The following is a 21,935-nucleotide window of genomic DNA, read 5'->3' as shown; positions in this document are numbered from 1 at the left end:
GTTAATTAAATTGCACTTTTTATTTGGAAGAAGAAATATAACAGATGAAGTACTTTTTTCTTTGTGTTTATTTAATTCATATTCAAGACACTTTGATAGGAATGACTATATTGTTAATATAGGCTGCAGAGTATCATTTTTTTTAACGGTTTTTCATTGAAAGAAAATGTACCTTGGCTCACAAAAGGTTGTAAAACACTGCTTTACACTGATATGGTTTTCTTCATTCATCCCTTCCTCACACACACACATTTGTTTCTAGTCTGTCCCTTGTGGGGCCTTGCCGTCTGTTGATGTTGTTTCAGTGGCTGTCCTGTAAATCTCATTTTTACTAATTAATATCAGTCCAAGTGTCTATCTACCTAAGCTCAACACCATGTTATTGATGCATGTTGATTTTGGGGGTACTATCATCAATTACCAAAATACTTCATTCATGCTCATTTATATTAATCCCTTAGTCTAATAGTTTTCCTCCAATTGGTAACTTTATTTGTATTTGTAAAGTATTCAGTATTTCTGGACTGCACAGAATGTGACAGCTAAGAGTGTAGTCAATTTTAATCATACTTTCTTTAAAGATTGAGTTCCTGACTTTCTTTTTTTTTTTTAAATGTTATTTTTCACTAAAGACTGAATGTCTCAGGATCAGATGACTCAAGTACAGATAGTGAAGTGGAGTATATTCCAAACCCCATAGATGAAAGCAGAGACAGTGACAGTACCTTGGTATTACACCTTAAAAAGAACAAAAATCCATTTACTGTTCAGAGCGGATCCAAGTCTTCCAGTCAGGGCCACAGCTTAAAAAAACAAAACAAGTAATAAAAATCATAACTGCTGGTATAGTGGAATAGTTCAGAAAATGTCAAAACATTTGTTCTGAAAACGCAGTGATATGTTTGAAGTTTCAAAAGCATTAAGCTGGAGACGGAAGGTGACTGCAATTATATTATATTATATTATATTATATTATATTATATTATATTATATTATATTATATTATATACAAAATAAGGGACATTTTAAACATAACACCAAAGTTATGGAGAGACATGAACGTAAACTCATCCCTTTCAAACAACCAAAGAATAATACTCAAGTGCAAGAATGTATGCATTGTTTGTACTGCTTCGGATTGTTCACAAGAAGAGTAATGTGGAGTGATTCAAACCTGATACAACCCAACAAGGCAAAACAAGAGTCCAATCATTGTGTGCTTTGCTGAACCTGCTCCAGCTGAATTTAGTGATGCATACTGGAAATTCCTAAATGATATGAATCAAGACGCAGTTGCGCTTGCTATTAAGCAAGACCACACCATCTGAGACTAAGGCAACAGGCTCTTTAAAAGGAACGAGAAGGTGATCAGCCAACACCAGTATATTCGACAAAAACTGAGAGAGCTTGGCAGACTGGTGCTAGCAGCAAAAACAGTTACACCAGTAAAGACCATAAAAGAACACGTTACACCTGATAAATACTGTCATGTTGTCACAGCTGTAAGATCCCTGGCTAGATTCAATAATGAAACTAGTCAATATCGATGTCCTTCCCTTGCTTGCAAAGTTGGGCACAGTTTGCATGCTTTGGCCATGTTTGTTAAGTCTGAGGCATTGAAGAGAAAAAGACAAACTGTGCAAGATGCTGAAGAATTGTGTGAGCGGATAGGTGGATGTGTCTCTGACTGTAAAAGCGCTTTGAGTACCTTTGGGTAGGTAGAAAAGCGCTATATAAGAGCAAGACCATTTACCATTTACATCGCAAGTCAAGCACTTACCCAGCTCAACCAGGCCAAGAGGAACGCACCTCGACTGCTGCCATTCAAGCAGGATGTGCAGAATCTGCATAATCTGCATTCCTATTTGACTGTGCTACATGAGCAACACTTGAATGTCGTAAAAGAACAGGTCTCCTCCCCCAATTAGAAAGACCTTGCCAAAATTACTCTGGCACAGGTTATCCTGTTCAACCAGACGAGAGAGGGAGATGTGTCCAGAATGCTACTGTCCAATTACCTCTCAAGAGACAAGTGTGACACTCATGACAATGTCAACTTAGCCCTCACGTCACTTGAGCAAAAACTTTGCAAGCCTTATGTTCGGCTGACGATTGTGGGAAAGAGAGGAAGAAAAGTGCCTGTTCTCCTCACCCCACTCATGAAGGAATCACTCGACGCCCTGGTTGAAAGACGAGGAGAATGTGGGGTGCTGGATGAAAAATGGATTCTTACTTGCATTGCCACATTCTGTCCATCACCTCAGGGGTTCTGACCCCATAAGGGAGTTTGTAAATGAATGCCATGAGATCAAAAATCACAAAGCAATAACATCTACATCTACATATACATATATATATAAAATGTCGCCTGAGCCTCCCTTTGATTATGTATTTTGAATGGATGTGTGGTTCCCAGAGTATGTTCTGTGTTTTTATTTGGTTTTAAAATGTTTTTTATACATTTGAGAAGTAAACCTTCACGTGACCCTCCCCTTGTTTCCTTGGCCAAATACATGCTCATTAAAGGCTATGTCCACAGAGCACTTTTTAAATATTTTAAATACTCACAGAACACGTTTGTTATTTTCCTTATATTTCAAGATGTAAGACATTGTTTATTTATCCCATGTAAGGGAAATTTTTAACAGTAGTATTAAATTTGACAATATATTCGAAAAACAATAATACATTTTTTAAAAATATACAAAAAATAGCACAGAAAAATATATAGACAAAAAAATAGAAATATAAAGACCTTTTGTATGTGCAGGGTGTTGGCAATTAATTAATATACTTAATTTCTAAAAGTGGTAAATCAAGGCTATAAATGTGGTTTCCTGGCATTGATGTGCAGGTCCTTCAGTGCACACTAGTCTACAAAGTTGGTGATGACCTCCCTGTACTCCAGATCGTTTCCCTGAGATACACGCCCGACAATGGCTGAATCATCAGAGAAAACTTCTGGAAGTGCCAATGGTCAGTTGGGGGTTGGGTTGGGGGATCAAGAAATCCATACCAGCGTAAAGACATGAACTGACCCCCATAAGGGCAAGACTAGAAACAAAAATGTGTGTGAGTTGAACTAGGACCAGGAGCACAAGTCTAGAAAGCCATTTGTCAGGTGAGGTCTGATGTTTCACTCAGAGTTGTAGTACATCACACTATAAAGATCCCAGACTCAAAAGGTGCATCAGAAAAGCAATGTGAACTCTGTCTTAGCTTAGTAATGGACGTTCATAGCATCAGAAAGTCAACAGAAATATTTTGTGATCAGCAAGTCTACATTTATCCGTTACCTGTGTGCTGGCATCAGGCTTTTGTCCTGTCCTGTGTTGTGATTTATAGGATTTGTCTAAGTGTCCATTGCCACATGAGAAGTCTGTCTGTTTGTCTCTTGAAAGTCCAGAAAAAACAAGTAGTTAAGAAATGACATGGATACACATTTATACCGATTCATATACTCGATAAATCCTACACTCAGTCAACTAACCTTTTTATGCCATGGCCATTCAGAGTTGCCATAGTTGTAGTGGATTTTAGCTCCTGCTTCTATTTTCTTGGTTGCAAACAGATACAAATGTGGCCTGTTGTATACGATTACTTTTTTTTTTTATGGTGCAGTTAGGAGATTTTTGGTTGTCATTCACTAATTGCCCCAGTGAGTCAACTTATTTGGATGCATCAATACTGAAAGCAAAGAAAACTGCCCATTAAACAATGTTTTGCTTGAATATCGAAAGTTTCTCATTGAATTGAATGTGAAGAAGTGGCCAAACTTTTGATTGGTAGTGTTAATTTTCACAGTTGTAATGTAACACATGGCACATTAGCTCCAACTGTATGACAAAAAAAATGACAAACTAATTTTCTGTAGCTTGTAGCTTGAGAAACAAGGCAAAAGTGATTCACTGAGAAATTGTAGCAACCAACCTCCTGCCATAAAATATTTTTCTGGATTGTATTCATTCATCAGAAATTCAATTTGAGTATTTTCTTTCCCGACATTCTTTGGCAGTTATCAGTTCACCTCTGTACTCCAGGACAAAAGCACCTGGTTCAAAGGGCTGGCTGGCAAACACCCGTCTTCCTATGAGGACACCTAATTAACACATTTAGTCAGAAGAAACACAGAGTTTTCTTAACCTCCTGTTCTAAAGTCGCAGACATGATGCAACACATTCAATTTGCCACTAAAATAAATGTGGAGCACTATTGTTCATTTCACCAACATACCACATTTGTGTGACATGCCTGTTACTGGCTATATTGGATTTCATAAATCTGGCAGCCTAACGGCCCAACCCAACATGTATGTTTCTTAAATGGAGCCTATATGTGTTTATTCTATACATGAATAGTAATAAGGAAAACTTAATTAAGTCGTTACACGGGCATGTAACATATGAAAACAACCTCCCCCGCAATCTGAATTACTGATCAATTTATTTAAATGGATAATTTTTATATTCACAAATTTTTGATTTTCATGGAGTGGCTAACCATCGGAACAACAGGTATGACCAATACAGTCTCGCCCAGTATTATCACCGTCTACTGGGGTGTGCCAGTAATCAGTGTCCTTTGAAATTCAAACCTATAGCCAACACAATACCCACGAATGAAGAATAATTTCAAACGTGTAATTAATGAACATGTTTATATATTATAGATTCTGACATTAATCAACAAACATAGATCACAGTAATTCAACTTCATAGATCCTGCTCTGTGATGTGTGTACGCAAAAAAAACCCTACCCCATTGCGCTAATACTCCCAGCGCACACCCTGGCAATGAGAGCCCCACTGCCACCTACTGTATTGGATATGCAATTGCACTTTCTATTCTAGTAAGGCAAAAAAAAATAAAATATATATATATTTTTTTTCCCCCAGGGTCACACTTGCCCCCCTGGCATTGCACTGCGCCCCCCACTATTTGTAAAGGACCGCCTTATGTTCACAGCAAAAAGTCATGTTTGCCCATACTACCATGTTGCATTGGATCAAGCGAGAACCAATGGTTACTCGAGATTTCAAGGCAGTCGCTGATTGGCTAAAACGTCTAAAATGTTACACACTTCCTAAAGTGTGTATCGACTGCACTACCACACTTCCACCAATAGTGGTCGATAGAGAGCAAAATCTTTCATACACGTTTCCATACTTTGTCACCTTGTGGGCCAAGCAAAACAAAGCATTAGGCATACAGGGGAGCCTCCCAAGCTCATTTAAATGAAAATCAGTGTGGGGCCCATGATTTCTTGGGCCCAACACAGTAGTTGGGCCCCACACTGTTGGTATGCTCCCGGCGACAGAGCCCCACTAAGTAGTAAGTGCGAGTACACATACACACAAGCACTCCCCCTCTCAGGGGACAAGAATCAATCTACCAGAACATTCACATCTGCAGAGCTGCTCGGTGGACGCCCTTTGTATCCGAAACATAAACACATACAAAAATAATCTCACAAAGCATTTTTTATCTACCTTACACAGGTCCTTCCTCTCTTTCTCTAACTCTGTCCCTGTCTTTCCTTTCACCACAGACTCTGAGCCTTATATCTGCAGGATTAAACCGTGATCTGTTGGTGTCACTCTGAAAAAGTTACCTGTAATTGTCAACAGACACAACACCATGCTCTTTACTCTCAGGGGTGGATCGTATATAAAGATAGATGAGCCCTCTGTCACATCAGCCATAGGTTTCTGGGAGGGTGGTTTTAAAGCTCAGTAAGGTGTCTCAATCTTGGTTATTGACTGACTCCATCTAACTGTCACTTAATTCAGACATGGACAAAGAGGTGGAGCCTGAGTAGAGCTGAGGTAGGCGGGTGGTGCTTTGGTAGACGACTAACAACCAGTGACAGCACCCACCTATTAATCATGCATACTTTTAAGCCTTAATATGATTTAAACAGATGAGGTGTGGAAAAGTCCACCCCCGTACAGTCCTCTGGGGACCAAAACTGGCTTGTTTTTCTATCAGGTTGTCAAAATGTTTATTTCAGCCGTGTAGTTGGGCATTTTAACTTGAAAGTCTATGAAGATTAATTTGGCTTTGGAGCGAGCCAGCCTTCCACTCTGATTTTGCGTCTCAGCCTCAGAGGTTGCTGCTTCATCCCAAACAATTCTGCTCCTAATACAAAGTATCTGCATGTCAGCTCCATACACCTGAGTAAAAGTATTTACTGAGGACTGATGTGGACTGCTGGTTTCTTCAAAGGTAAACGTGAACCATACGGTACTAGTCAAACATGTCCGGTTTTACCTTCTCAAATGTGATTATTTAAACCATTTCTTACTCTTTTATGAAACTAAACAGTTTGAAAGCAGGACAGACTGTGAGGCAACACAAAGGATCGGACTGGATGGTTCACTATTATGTGATAAGACTGAACAATTTATGAAGAGAATAACAGGAAGACCAACCGATAAAGAAAAACACCCATTAACTGCAGCTCTATACATCTGTAGTCAGATTGTCAAACTGAGCTCAGCATTCAGTTTAAAGAAAAGACTCCCTGCTTCAGCTATGCTTTTTGCAGAGAAACAACACATAATACAGCCTAGTCCCACAGCTGAGGAAACATATAGTCCATCAGTCACCATGGAGATGGCTGCAGCCTTCTTAAGAAGATGGATGTGGAGAACCTCCTACAGTTTACCTATTTATTTATACGTGCTAATAATGAGATCCCTCTGCAGCAGCGTGGATTCATGTGAGGTGACGCTGAGGTGAAGTGCTACTGAGGAGAGACCAGTTTAGAAGGAGGTCTCAAAGAGAGGTAAGAGTCTACAGGAGTCCTTTCTTTCATCTTGAGTGAATGAATTGTATCCTGTAAAATGAAATGGAAGGAGCTCTCTAGCAAATAATAAGACAATCCTTAATAGGAATTACAGGCCTGATATAATTCAGCTGCTGCCATGCCCACTGTGGAGAATGACACAATTACTGCATCTGTACAAAAGGTACTAAAGCGCACGTTTTGTCTGGGAGGGTTTACTTCAAAATGATGCAGAAAATGTCAGAGCATTCATCCATTCGTGTGTTTTCTCATTTATTCTCTTGCCTATCACACACAATATTTCCACTGATTAGATTTGGATGAAACTTGGAGAAATGATAAATGTGAGATAGACCAACAGAGGCAAAGACAGGCGAGTGAGAGAAGGGTGTGGTGAGCAGCCTGTGATGTGGAAAATGGGAAATAAGATCAAAAATGCCCCAGTCTGTCGGGAGTAAAAAACTGCATTTGCAAATTTTGGATTTTATACTAAAGGCAAAAATAAAGTTTAGGGTAATGAACAGTGTTATTGTATAAGAACCTTTATATCTGCATGAGGTGTTGCCTTTCATTTAGATGTATGCTCATTAGACTAGAAAGACCCTAAGATAGTAACACCAATCTGTACTACAGTAATCTCTGGATTATACGGTGTATGTCGGTGCTTTAATTCAGTATTGACTGCAGGAGGGGCAGATCAAAATGAGTCCAGTGACATTTTGAATACATATTGAGATGGGATGTCTCTAAATAGCTGGATGGGGGTCTGGGATGGTGCTGAATGGGAGGTCCTGTCATCTCATATGGAGGGATTGGATTGGTTTGCTTTGTCCCGTCATGTCAGTTCAAAAACCTTGTGACTGGATGGTTTACGTCTTTAATGTTGCTGGAATCGGCTCAATTACTGTCACTCTGTGGAAAACTACAAAGGCCATCAGACCTGATCAAAGGCTGCATCTGTGTGTGTTCTCTGTGCGTGTGTGCACTATTAATGCTTTGATAAAGTATTTATGGCCTAATCATGGCTCTTTCATCTCTCAATAGACAGGCAGACAAACACCGTCAGAATTACAGAGGAAATATGAGAAGAAGAAAAAAAAAATGAGGCTAATCTTCAACTTCTTCTTGCTGTGACACCGCGGCATGCACAAAAACTATCAGTCGGATTTAAGGACACATTTGACGGTTTTCTACAGTGTAGAACACATCTTAATACGGAAAAATAAAATAAAATAAAAAATACATTTGGAATAAAGTATTTCAACACTATTTCAGAAAAGCAGAATATGTTTAAGTTTTAGATTTTTGAAGTTTGCTTTGTTGACAGTATTGCACAACCTTGACAATCTCGGATTTGGATTGTGCAGACTTGAAGGTTCAAGTTTCAGATCTTGGTTTTCTGGAGTCAGAAGTGACCATGTATGGATGAGAAGGTGGAGCTGGAGAGGAGCGAGGATCTGTCTGAGGACCCAAAGACGCCATATACACCCATACAGCAGAAACTTGTTAGTCACAAGGTAGACACGCCCTAAAGCTCACCCTGCTTTGTTGTCTGATTTACTCTATTATTTATAAACTGAAAATCATGCTGTGTTTAAGACAAATTTAAAATAGTGGTTTGGTGTAGATGAACATAATCATATATTTTTTTTATTTAGACAAGAAATTACCTCATGAGACTGGGTAATGTAATACCAATAGTTTGCAAAGTTTTCATCAAAGCAAACAGTAGCAACAATGACGTTTTTAAAGCAGCATGTGCTAAATAAATCAAGTTATTTTTCTAGTTCTGGTGAATCCAGTTTTTAGTAAATAATTAAAAAAGAAGAAGATCTTGAGTGTATAGGTGCGTCTGAATGTTTGCCTGGTACTGTACACTTTGTATCAACAAAGAAGTGTACAGCATCTCTGGGTTTAGAGTTACATGCTGCCAGTTTGAATGTGTTTCATTTGGTTCAGTCTTATAACACTCATCTGTGTTGTTTCAGTGTCCAGCACCAAACCACAGACCAACACAGAATGGTTACTCTCTAGATAAAACAAAACTCTAACAGAGTTAAAATTGTAACTAAATATATTTTTTATTCACTCTAAATCTTTGCCTATATAGGCTAACACACAGGGGAGGATTACAAAAATACTACATGGACAGAATTAGTTAATGCTGATGTCACGATATACTGGCATTTATGCTCCGTCATCTTTCTCCTGTTGACTCACTAACAAAGACACCCAACACCCAATAAAATCCTTTTAATCAAACACCAGTACACTGGGTATCTGATCTGATCTGATCAAAAAATAAATAAAAAATGTCAAAATATGCATGTGGCCCCTTTTTTAAAGTTTACATCCTCCTCTATTATTCTCTCTGTGATATTTTTGCCTCCACTAACCTTTTCTAAATAAACACGCAGTTTTCAGGCACATACTGTTTTTTAAACAGCTGTAGCGTGCGCAGCCTGCCCAGTAACAGGCATGCTAATGTGTTCGTATATGTGTGAGCGACATGCAGTGAGTTTCACAAACCAGATTTGTTTTCTACACTTGGGAGCCTGAGCATTTTCATGATGTGTCTGTGTGTTTGTGCACGAATGGTTCGCAACAGCTTAGTAGCTCATCAGCTGAAAATGTGCCAACGTGACAAAAACACATGTGGACTTGCTTTTCCTATTTCTCTCAGATTTGATTGGATATCAGAGCGAATCAGTCATTACGGAGAGGGAGGCAATCTTGTGTTTGATTACACACAGCCCGGGGCGCATGTGTTCATGCGGGAAAAATTCTGTGTGCGTGCACCTCATAGTATACATTTTCTTGAGATTATGTGTAGACAGTTGCACACATATGTTTGCATCTGTGTTCACTCACGTCACTGCTATTCCATTTTCCACTGACTTTTCAGCGCTTTGGGGCTTTTAGTGCGAAACCTCCCAGTCAATATTGCTCAATGTTTTCCTACAGTGCACCTTTCTAATTCAGCCTGCCAGCTTTCCTTCACACTCAGTAACTCCACTAACAAGTTGGCTAACGAGTTTAAACACAGTTCTGTTCCGCTCTTCTCTCTCTTTTCCGTCATTCATTTGTCTTGTCCTTTATCCCTCCACCTCACCAGCGGCCTCTTAACATGTGTCAGCTCCTTCTTTTTTCTTTCACTTCTTTCTCTCTGTGGGAGGGCGGTAAATCATAGACTTGTACATCAATTATGATTATTATTAGGATAAGTAAGCCTCCAGGATAATGAAGAGCCATCGATGGTATCAGCTCCCTAAACAGGAACACAACATTTTCTCTGATGTCCTCAGAATTAAAGCCTTGGGTATTTTTTTTTCTCCCTCATTTTCCCTCGTTTCCCATCAGGGAGCATTTGCATTCCTAACTGAGCTACCTTGTCCAGTAAAGGTTACATTTTGTATCTCATTAGCAAGATTTAAGCAGCCCCATGTGTTCTGGTGGCTCACACAGATAGACTCATAGCAGATGGCACAGTGTTACTTGGCTTTAGCTGAACCACTTTCTTGTCTTACTTCCCATCCCCAAAAATACAGAAATCGACAAATACTGCACAGACACGTAATCTCTGCACATGGAATAAATGACATAAGAGGCCATTCAGCAGCGCTTCTCACCAAAAGAAGCAACTAAAAAAGCAGCACAAGGTAAAAACAAGCAATCAAGCAAAGTTTAGCCTTGGAGGCAGTCTAAAGGACAGTTACATCAGGAGAATAGAGGATGGTAATGATAAAAGGAGCAGGTTATTGTTTTCAGAGCTGTATTCTTTGTATAAAATGTTTTTTTTAATGCTTGGCTGCTCTGCTGCAGTCTGAATCAAACAAGGTTTCACAGGAGAATAGCGATTCCTTCTTCCACTCTAAAAGCAGAAGGCAGACAGCTCTGAATGGTTTTCAAAGCCCACATCCTCTGTGTATATACAGCACCCACAATGTTTAGCTAAAACATCCTTTTCATTCTTCACCACTGGTTAATGCCTATTGCACGTATTAATATCACCCATCAGCCAAGCTATATTAATAGTATTTGAATGTCACAATTAACATTGTTATATTTGATTCAGATCATGGGAGACTGTATGCAAAACTTGAATCAATATTGCCGAATGATTCTAGCTGAACAAAACAACCTAGCAGCCTGAAAACACATCTTATATGACAAACAGTGACCAGTCATGCCACCTGCAGAAGTTTTCAGACAACACTGCAATTGTGGGGTGTATCAAGGATGAACAGGAGCAGCAGTCCAAGGATTTGGTGAAAAACTTCAATAAAGCTAAAACCAAGGAGATAGTAGTGGATTCCTAGAGGTCCAGACCGCACCTGCAGCCTGTAACCATCAGTAGAGAGTGTGCAGAGGTGGTTCAGACCTATAAGTACCTGGGTCTACAGCTGGATCATAAACTGGACTGGTTGGCTAACAGTTTACAAGACTCAGTTTACAAAAAAGGTCAGAGCTATCTCTATTTCCTCAGGAGGCTAAGATCCTTTCATAGCTGCTAGACATGTTCTACCAGACCACTGTTTCCAGTGCCCTCTTCTATGCTGGGGAGGCAGCGCTGAGAAGAAGAACACCTTGCGCCTAGACCTACTGGAGTCCCTGACATCAGTGGCAGAGTTAAAGGCCTCAAACAAACTTCGGTCCATCATCAACAATGTCCACCACCCTCTACATGACACCATAGTCAGGTAGAGAAGCTCGTTCAGTGACAGGTTGCTGTCTCTGTCCTGCTCCGTGGGCACATTGAGGAGGACGTTTGTCCCTCAGGCCATAAGACTCTACAGCGCCTCCCTGTGATAAATATCTATCCATCTATCTATTTGGCTATTTACAAAAACAATCATATAATAAATATGGGCTCAGATTTTCTGTGGGATTCACACCCTCACTAGAATATTAGCAGCTCTTTAATATATAACTGAGTCTTATTCTACCCCCTGGAGAGTTTTCTTCACTTGACTGGATATTGGGATGGGTTCTTTTACCACTGTTGTCTTCTGTCTTCTGTGGACATCAAATTGTGTCATTGTCCAAAAACTATACTTAACTATAATAAACAGAAGTGGAATTGCTGACTTGCAAACAGACATACAGGTCTCCGGTTGTATACGCAAGCATAAGTTGCAGGTATTTGCTTAAGTTTTATCTCTGCTGATAAATTAGCTGTGTCAGTAAATATTTTATTCTGCACACACAAATTTAAAGCCCTCATTTTCATCTTAAGCACTGATTGTGAAAGACTTAACTCTGCCAGACAAATCACTTTAACCGCAGAGATCACTTGTGGAAAATGTTTGAAAAATAACAGGTTCATCACAGTCAGGTCATATATTTTACACTGGCACCAAACACAATCAGTCCAGTGTGCGTTTGACATGTGTGCCGTCAGGAGACAGATGTCAGTATCGTACAGGGACGAAACCATCAACTCGATGAATTTCAAGAGTAAGCCCCAAGTCATAGAAATGGTGAGTTTGGACATGTGTATGGTGACAGACAAGTTTGATGTTAGGCCGTGATGGTTGGTTGCCAAGTAACTGGTAATTCTCCTCTCATCCATTTTCAATACTGCCTCTCTCACTCAAGCACCAGCTGATCTCTTGCCAATACTTCATCTACTTCTGGGTATTTATAACTTCTTTATCCTTTTCAAGACGCAATACGCTGGCACAGGTGACCATGGCCTGGTACAATTCCCCATTCTTTAAGCCAAAATGTGTATGTTTTTGCATATTATCACCAACATGTTGTTTATTTGCTTAAAGATGTTCTTCAAGTATGCTATTTATTTGAATCACTGCACAGTAAAACTGAAGCAGGCTTGGTTTTAATATAATAACATTAATCGCTTTAAATCAGTGGTCAACAATAAAGATTAGACTCTTCCAGCATGTGGCTAAAACATATTTTATTGAGGGAATAATATCCATTTCAATAAACAGACCAGTGTCATTAGTTGATTATGTTGCACATAAATAAGACCTCTCTTTCTGGGTTTTAAATTCTCTCTCTCGCTCTTACACACACACACACACACACACACACACATATACACACACACACTCACATAATCCCTGAGGTTGTAAAAGTACAATTATCTCCTACTCCAGGATGGCCATGAGGTTATAGGCCAAATGCTTCCTCCAATCATCTGTGTGTATACCTCTGTGTCTCTCCATTTGTGTTTACGCGTCCAGGCATGATTAAATACTTACACATTACGACCACACCAACAAAAGCTTGTGCCTTTATGTGCTACAAGCAGCGTGTCCTGAGCAAAATGGCAAGATGATAATGGCATTTTTATGGCACAGATAGTGTTTAATCAATAGTCATCATAATAATGACTATACCCATTACAGCTGTGTTTAAGAAAGAGGCCGTGTGTGTGTTGGGTGTGTGTGTGTGTGTTTGTTTGTGTTTATTTTCTTCAGTTCCGTCTCTGTGATTTGCTTCACCTGTAAATTAGTATTTACAATTTGGTTCTTTCACATTCTACTATGATGAAAACATTTAAGGATTACATGATTCATTTAATGGTTATTCTGAATCACGTTAAACATGATTGAATGTGTAAAAGTGTTTTTTCAAAAAAATATATGTAATTTCATTTTCACCTATAGCTCATTTTGAACATGTATATATATATATATATACACCTGTATTTACACTTAATTGGTAGTTCATTACGTGTACTGCTGAAATCCAATGTATTGTAATGTACCAGTCCTGCATGAAACCTTAGCTTCATACAGTTATTCAGCTTTTGTTTCAGACAACTGAGAGAGATGTAGATCAATTTTGGAGGCTGTGGTTTGTAGTACTGTTGAATAGTGTTGTGCTGCACTTACACATTTCTATTATTTTGTCAACCCCATTTTAGTAATGCTAGATTTAATAATTCAGTACCGTTTAACAGCACCACAAATCAAATCTTCCAAAATGATTAGAAAATGATAGAGTTGAATTACCACCTTTCTGATGCTGTTTCCACATAGACTTGAGATTTACTTCGCAGTCATGAAGGAGGACTTAGAGCAGGACTGTTATACTGTATTTGTTTCACTAGTGTACTAAATGAACTGGAAATATAGAGTGCATGTGTTGTATATCTAAATAATATATATGTGTCAATGAGAACAAAGTACTTAAGATATGCCTGGAAAAAAACAGAACTAAAAGAAAGTCAACTGAGACTCTTGACATCCCTGTCATTGTCTGGTGGAGTTTCGTTACACACACAGTGTGGCTGCCATTAATACGAGTGAGTGAGAATGTGAGTGTCTGTGAATACTTATGGAAAACAGTGGATTGCTACATGCGTGGGTTTGCGCATGTGTGCCTGGATGAATGTGACATGTACAGAGGTTTAATGTAATCTGCTCTTGATTTAAAACCCTGTTTGGTTCTTCAGTAAGTAGTGCCTTGGGCCATGTGTGTATGTATAAACAATACGTGTGTGCACACCATGGTGATAAACTTGTTCCTGGGCCAATGGAAATTACAGTCATCCATCTCCTAGAGAGCACAAGCACACACAACACACACAGAGAAAAAGGCCGACAACAGAATGAGAAGACGAGGAGTCTTTGATATTACAATAGTCAGTGAGTTCTCTTGGGGTAAGAAGACTCCTAAATAACATGTAACAGGCCTTTATAATTTAAACCTTTCTGCAGAAAAATGAATGAAGCCCAATTTAATAACATTTACAGACAAGACGCTGTGATGTTAAAGTGATCCAGAAAACTCGAGTTCAGTCAAGTGAGGCAGCAAAGAAAAAACATGTATAGGATTTTTCTACCACATTCATGTCAGGAAATATAATAAAACGGTATAATAGACACAACTAAACAGCCATACAACACTGAACCATAAAAAAACAACCCTGAGCTAAACCTTGTGTGAATAAAAACTCAAATCTTTTTGAATCCCTGCGATGTTACAACAAGGGTCCAAGTCCATTCAACGGTGTAGGTGCAGCAAGACATCAGGACTTTGAAAAGAATTGTCTTGCAACTAATGGAGAGAGTGTAGGTCTGGAGCGACGTGTGCTCTCACATTGGCTCCAGTGAAAAACTCCACTGCAGTAATCTGAATATTAAGAGCTGTTTTGATAGGACAAATAAAAAGTAAAGTACACTACAATAATCTGAATTTCTTTTCTCTTCAAAATGAATAAATGCAGGGATTCAGGTGTAGAGATCGTAGTTAGTGTTTTAACTCTGTAATCAATTAATCTAGATAATTTGTGAAAGTCAAAATTAGTCAGTGAATAGTACAGGTGAATATCATCTGCATAAAAGTGCTATAAGACATTGCTGAACAGATTAAGAATCTGTCCTAAAGCAAAATTTTGAAATAGCAAGAATAAAATAGAGCCCAAAACAGAACCCTGGGGGACTCTGTGTGAAAGGGCTGCTGTTTGTGATCTGATTCACAAAAAGACCAAAGCTGCTGACAGAAGACAAAAGGTAAGGTGACTTGTGATGATCAATAGGCTCAAAATCAGAAGTAAAACTGTAAACATTCTGCTGTTCAAAGCTGTTGAAGTCGTATCAAATTCTTACCGTTACAATATTAGGGGCATACTTTTTTATCTACAGGCCTGTCTGTTTAGCATTTTGCAACAAAAAGCCTTTATAATTGCGTAACTATGCAACATTATTTATTCACTGTGTGTTGTCTAAAGAACCATTGTTCTATTTTAAATTTAGATTATTGAATAATTCATGTATTTATCCCGACTTATTTATTAAACTGCACACAACAAATAGAACTAACCTCTTACTGATTGTTATCCAGGGAGAAAGTCACGTCAGCACAACAAAACACACACACACATCCACCCACACTTGAGGTAGTTAATTAGTGAAACTCCATGGCTGATATTTTTGTCTCAGGAACAAACCATGAGCCCCGGGGGCCGAGGGAAGGGTTGGGGTAGACAGAGAATATTACAAAAAGAAAGATGAGGATAGGAAAGGATAAAACGTAAACTGATGATGAGAGAAGGCAGAGAGAAAGACCGGCTGTGAAGAAATCTGAAGGAGGGAGAAAAAAATGAATAATGAAACTGAGAAAAGGAATGAAAGAACAAAGGCCAGGAAGCAGCAGCAGGGTTTTAACATTTGTTGCAGTTGAAGTTGGACACAGGGCTGGATAGCTTTAGCCAGTGATTCATAGGTCTGTAGGATTTAATTAAGAAATGTCCCATCTAAAGTTTTGGATGTTTAATGGCTATTCTGACCTTAAAAGCAGTCTGTTAGCAAAAGAGTTCATAATGTAGAACTAAAGATTAATAATGCTCTCACAACTACAGGATGAGAAATGTCTTCACATTGAGTCCTGCAAATGATTCATGAAGCACCCATTTGGTTAAATTTCCTTTTAGTTCAGTTCTTTAAAAGAAGAAATCTGTTCAATTGTTCACCAGCTTGAGACACGAGACCTGAAATAAAAACTCCACCCAAGCCAAACCATTTATCCTCCTCACCCTCTTGTTCAAGGTGCTGTTAGTTGTTCATGTTTTCTATTTGCTGTCTGAGTGGTAATCTCAAAGATGTTTCATTCACCTCTGTGGCACCGATGGGGATAAGCCACATATCCTAGAGATCAGTGTGTGACGTTGTCAGTCAGCTGGACCACTCTTCCATAACAGTAATAAAATAGTCATCTGTATTTTATCTGTTTGTTCAGCCACAGTAAGGATCACTTGCAGCTAGCAGAGGGAAAAGAGCTGCTTTGTGCTTGGATGAGCTGAAGAGTTCAATCTACTGCACTAACTTCATCTATTCTCTTTCTCAGGAACATAAACGCTGACGTTGGTGACATGCAGCTGTTCTGTGTGAAATCACGGTGAGAAAATCAAATCAAAACACATGTACAGACACACTGGCACATGTTGGCAGAAAGGCGCACACCAAGTGCATTGACGTCATGTCTAATAATAACAGCTGCCGAGCAGAAAAAGTGAATTATTTTTATCGCTGACTTTTCAAGCCCCCGCATTAGTAGAGTGTGTGCATTCTCCTTTAGTTCCAATTCCCATGAACCTTTCCACCTTGGAGTACCGCACACACACACACACACACACACACACACACACACACACACACACACACACACACACACACAATGCTAATAACCATGCTTCATCTTACACAGGAAATTAGCTGCATCTCACAATAGATCGATACATGAGTTAGACAAAATAAGAAGGTGCTGCTTTAGTTGAACTCCTGCTCTTTCTCAAAGACTTGACAGAAGTAGCTGAATTTCTATCACATGAGCTCTTCCAGACAGTCTTCAGATCTGTTGGCTTCAAACGTACCACAGTATAAAAAAAGTTGCAGGTTGAGTATGATCAAACGCAACAAGGACTCTTTACAGCCAGAACAGCAAATCTAGTGTGACTCTATGTTTATAGGTAGACTGGTTATCAAAGCAGACATGAAACCAACAGGTCAAGATTACAGAGTATGTTTGTGATTGACAGCTTACTGTACATTTTATCTTAAATTATTAAATTAAATTACAATTTGTCTTCAATTGCTTCATAACCGACACGTTGCCACAGAATGATAATGACTTTGTAATTACAAAGCAGGAAGCAAAGCACTTAGAGGATGGATGTGTTTTGCATTTTCCCCATTTTAGTTTTATGCGAGTGCTGAATTTATACAAAGACTCATGTGCAGCAAATCATCATTTAAACTGGCAGATCTAGGACTTGTTTCAACTACAATGTCACTTCGTGTTGAGGAGCTGCCACACTCTGAAGCACATTTAGACATAGATCCTACAGTCACTACAGTTCGGTACTAACACACACAAGCACACCTCCTAAATTACCAGCCAACGTTCTTGAGCCGAAAAAGCAAATTGATCAAATGCACTTCTGTGGTGTCAGATGGGTTCATGAACACAATGGCTTAAAAGGATTTTATCATCTGGAATTCATTCACCATTCTTCACTATGAGTCAATTCGAGTCAGCAATGAGTCGTTAAACTTCAGTCGCTTACTCTGTTGAAAAATACAGTCCGACACTACGGCTTAAAACGTCGACCCAAGACACTCTGAATCAGGAGAGAGTTCTCATCCTGAACATTGGTTTTATATTTTATGAGAGTTCATCATTAGAGCGAGAGATGAGGGAGGAAAAACAAGAGGAGGAGGAGAGGAAAGAAAGGAAAGAGAAGGAGATAACCGATGAACGAGCACACACGTACACACAGATACACAGATCTGGGGGCTGGAGTCAACAACAGCAGGCGACTGTCTGGAGGCTGGCTTCAACCAGCAGCTTCAAACAGCATGATGGAAATGTGACAGAGTCGTTCCTGCGGGGAAGGTTTGGCCGTACTTTTCGCCCGCAGTGGTCAGACAAATAACCCTTCAGCCTCAGCATCACAGAAATGCAGCTTCCCTCCTCTTCCAGGAAATAAGGCTATACATCTCTCTGAAAGAACCTGCAGGCGCCCAGACAGAGCCCTCGCTAGTCTTCACATTAATCCAGCGAGTTTATGTTATTTTTAGATCTTATAGCAGGAAGTGTCTCAGGCTTAACATTGCGTTACTGTTTATTTTTACAGTATAGGAGGAGCCTATCGGCACTGGTGCAACCAGTGTGTGTGTTGTGAAGTGTACTGGAAGAGCATTTGTTCTGCTCAGTGGAGCTGACATACACCAGCTGTACATGGCACTGAGGTAGCCGGCGTAGCTAAACATGTCACCATCAGGAATGTCGGGAAAGAGTGTGTAAGTGTGTGTCTGGTGGCTTCACTAAGAGTGTTTGGGTAGCGGCGATGGCAGTAGACACACACCGCAACAGAAAAGAGAAAATGAGAATTGAAATATGGAAAAGGGAACTTCAGGAGAAAAAAAGAAAAAAAAGAGATTGGCAATGCCCTTCTGTAACATACCTTTACATAGACCTGTCAGTGTGTGTGGGTGTGTGTGTGTGTGTGTGTGTGTGTGTGTGTGTTTCTATTTCTTACTGACTTATTGATTCATGGATCCCCTCCAGGAATAGGATATTAATGATGACCTCCAGAGAGAAGGAGAGTCAGAGGAACAGTGTCAGAAAGGGAGGAAATAGGAAAACGTGATGCATGACAGATGGGGGGATGTGTGTGGAGAAATTCCAATCGGCAATTGGTATGGATTTCAGGTGTCACGACATCTCCAAAGCATTAACTGTATATAAACCTACAGTAGAAGAGCCCTCAGAGAAGGATTTCTGAACTAGAAGCTCAGTAAGGGTGACACAAGTCGTTGCCAAGAATCTCAATAAGAGTTAATAAGGAGGGTAATGGTCCGCAGTTGAATTACAGACTTTGTGGACATCACTAAATGGTATTACTCACAAAAATACATCTGAAGACTGTCATCAGTCATCAGCATTTCATCAAGTTGACATCTAACAAGCCACAAAGAGAGAACAAATATTTGAAATGACTAAAAAGATAAGGTTAGGACCAGTGTGTACGTTTTGTTTATTTCTGGTGTTTCCAGCTTTATACTTACAAATGGGAAACAAGGAGATGTAAAAGAGTATGGGTCGAGGAAGATTATTAGAAAGCTTACATGATGGTCAACTAGTGAATACTAACTGACTAAACCCCAACAACATCTGATGACTTAAACTAAAAAGACAAAAAGAAAAAAAAACGAATTCAAAACTAAAAGTGATATGAGAAGTGGTGAATACCCCTACCCTTAGCCCAATATCCTAAAACCTTCTCTGATCCCCCCACCCCACCCCTGCTTCCTCTACTCCTGGTTGCCCCCCCTTCTCTCTCTCTTCAATCAACACATCTTACTTTTCTCACATCTTCCCATCTTCCTCGTTCCTCCTCCTCGTCTCCTCTGTCTTGCGCTTCCCTATCCTCTCCCCATCCCCCTTTCCTCAGTTCTTCATCAGCTCATTGCCCATTCCTTCAGAGAGGTGTCGGCCTATCTGGTGGTACAACCATGGGATGATGAAAGGATGAGGGAGTAAAAGGAAGGTGGTGGAGGGGGAGGGGGGTGGCAGCTAAAAAGGGTGTGGTGAGCAGAGATTGCGATGTGAAATGAAAGATCAAAAACCTCTAATCTCTGAAATGTCAGCTAACTGAGGAGGAACGCCCACCCGCAGGCGCACATGCACACACACTCCCACAGACACGCACACACACGCACACACACACAGACAGACAGAGCTCTAACAAGTTTAGACACAGCTTTGAATGAATTCCAGCTTTAAAGATGTTTTTTTTTTCTTTTTTTTAAAAAAAAAACAAGACGTTGGAAAGTAAAGATGATTCTGTTTATCTATATATCTTAGACAATGATTTGCTGCATCTCACCTCTGCACCTTGTTGTCTGCTTGTGTGCCAGTTTTGTACAGATGAAAGTCGGACACGATAATTTTCAAGTCAACGAGGTGCCATATTTGTTAACGATTGGCTCATAGGGGAGTGCAAACGATTTCTCCTTTAATATTTTTAATTCCTCCTAATGCTCATCACGATCTTTATCTTCTTTTCCTTATCCCGTTTCTTTCTGTTCTGCTCTTGCAGAGACAGTCTGTGCCTCCTCACCTGTGAAGCTACAGTATGTCCTTGACTCACAAGGACAGTGTGCGTGTTTTGAACAAAAACAGTACATAGCACACCAATCTCCATCAGTCATGACACTCACACTCCCTAAGACCAGTCAGTCAGTATCAGTGTGATTGTTATTATGAGACATTATTGCCATGTGTTGAAATTGGATTACATGTAGCCTGAAGCTAATGACATTCACAAGACCGATGAGTACAACTGGAAAGTGTCACCAAGCGATTCAATGAAACTGATGCTCACACACTTTGCCTGTAGGGCATACTATTCACCAGCTTATCTATAACCTTCTCTAATCACAAATCACTGATAGAGCCTAGAACTAAAGGGGAAAATTAAATAGCTTTGAAGAAAGGAGGGCCTTATTAAAATGTTCAAACTACTTTACTAAATACTTTTCCTTGCAGTGTTTATTAAAACATTTCTTATGGGATTTCCTCTTTTTTTCTCTCTCACACACACATTGCAAGGGGTTCGCAGTGGGATTCAGTTAAAGAAGCTCCCCATTGTAATTACACTATGTTAGATACACTAGCCCACTGGGAGATGAGTGTTTGTGTGTTTGTGCTTCTTCCCCTCCCATTCTTTTATACTCTCTTCATCTCCACCTGGGGGTGTTTCCAGGGAGGGGCTCATTAAATCTTACATCCTACTTTGGTCTCTCTAAGAAATGATAGACAGTGATTGCCCTGTTTGTTTTTATCATTTCAAGCGAGGTGTAATGTTATTGAAAGTAAACTATTAAAATAAATTTGCTGGAAATGCATTCTCTTTAATTCTCTGAATGAAAAATAACATCAAAAAGACACTCTCTGTCCCATTTGTCTTGTCTCTTCTCTTTTCTTGCTTTCTGTGCAATAAGTCACTGAAACTACTGATTTGTCAACCCCTGCTCTGGCAGATTCAATCAGTACACAGACACAATCTCACATCAACACACACAGGAAGATGTGGTTTTTGGAACGTAAGCTCCAACTAGAGGGTTGTGGTGGCGAGTTAGGACAAGAGTAGGGCACCACATTTGTTATAAAGGTGGTTAACAACATCCTGTGTATTACAGTCGTTACATGTGGATGAGTACTCACTGTATGCTAGTTTTTGTCCAACTCTGGCAACGAATAAAAACAGGTCTAAAGTGTCAAATTATGACCTTAGATATGAGGACATTCTTAAGGGTTTCACTCTTATGCCGTGACAGCAGGACATGCTTCTATTTTTATCCTTGTTTCACAGGTATTCTTGATGACATGAGCGAGTTTGTCACTGAAACGGGTTGATGACTCATCCTGTGCTTGAGGGACATAATTTTCATTCAATTAAACATTTTTATATGGTTTTATGTCTCCCTGCACTGCTGGCTTCGAGTCTTAGCTCTGATATGTAGAAGCACGGACTTCTCAGGCCACTGGAGATGACCAGTCAGATTAGACTGTCCTTTTTTTGACAGGGAAAAACCTCCCTAGCTCTGTTTTTACAGGAAATGCATAAATATGAGCAAGTAAATAGCACTGCACTGCCTGTTTCATGGCC

The 21,935-nt window shown here is 39.6% G+C and overlaps 1 protein-coding gene across 1 annotated transcript in view; it reads right to left on the bottom strand.

Annotated features, from left to right (window-relative positions):
* Nucleotides 1-21,935, bottom strand: part of smyd3 (SET and MYND domain containing 3) — a 69,606-nt gene that overhangs the window by 20,000 nt on the left and 27,671 nt on the right. The window lies entirely within an intron of this gene.

This window comes from Mugil cephalus, chromosome 3 (assembly GCF_022458985.1).
Source record: "Mugil cephalus isolate CIBA_MC_2020 chromosome 3, CIBA_Mcephalus_1.1, whole genome shotgun sequence".
In the NCBI taxonomy this organism is placed as follows: domain Eukaryota; kingdom Metazoa; phylum Chordata; class Actinopteri; order Mugiliformes; family Mugilidae; genus Mugil; species Mugil cephalus.
The sequence above is the reverse complement of the archived record's forward strand: the minus strand, read 5'-3'. Positions and strand labels throughout refer to the sequence as shown.